This window comes from Sinocyclocheilus anshuiensis, unplaced genomic scaffold (assembly GCF_001515605.1).
Source record: "Sinocyclocheilus anshuiensis isolate Anshui unplaced genomic scaffold, SAMN03320099.WGS_v1.1 scaffold1430, whole genome shotgun sequence".
Classification (NCBI taxonomy): domain Eukaryota; kingdom Metazoa; phylum Chordata; class Actinopteri; order Cypriniformes; family Cyprinidae; genus Sinocyclocheilus; species Sinocyclocheilus anshuiensis.
Window position 1 is genome coordinate 1189208 of NW_015555721.1, and position 722 is coordinate 1189929.

The window sequence follows — 722 nt, forward strand, 5'->3', positions numbered from 1 at the left end:
ACCGCTCTCTTCCCCAGGACCAATGGAAGCGGTCATCCGCCGCCTGACTGAGCTCTCGGCCCGCCAGCAGCAGTTTACCGAGCGACTGGCCGCCCGACAGGAGTATACTGACCGGGTCGTGGAACAACTGCAGGCCAGCGTGGCGGGGCGCATGCCCCTCCCGGAAGCGCCCGTCAAGGCTCACCAATACCTCGTCCGGTTGACCGAGAACGACGACATCGAGGCTTACCTCCATACGTTTGAGGTTATCGCGGCCCGGGAGGGGTGGGTCCCGGAAGAGTGGGCTCGCATCATCGCCCCCTTCCTCACCGGAGAAGCGCAGCGGGCCTATTATGCCCTGCGGGCACCCCGGAATGAAAAGTATGACGAGCTCAAAGCCGAAATCCTAGCCAGGGTGGGCCTGTCTCCCGTGGGGGCTGCGCACCAGTTCTATCAATGGACCTATGATGAACGGCAGACGGTGAGAGTGCAAGCTGCGCAACTGGCCCGATTGGCTCACCTGTGGCTTCTCGCGGGGTCCCCTACCGCTGACCAGGTAGCGGAGAAAGTCCTCATCGATCGGCTGCTACGGGCGCTGCCCCGCCCGCTGAGGCGCCCGGTCAGTATGCGAAATCCACAGGACATCCACAGTCTGGTGGAAGCGGTCGAGCTGGCGGCGGCGACGAACGCCCGCGAGGCAGGGGAGAGAGCGGGCCTGGCGCCCCGCAGGGTGATGGAGCGGC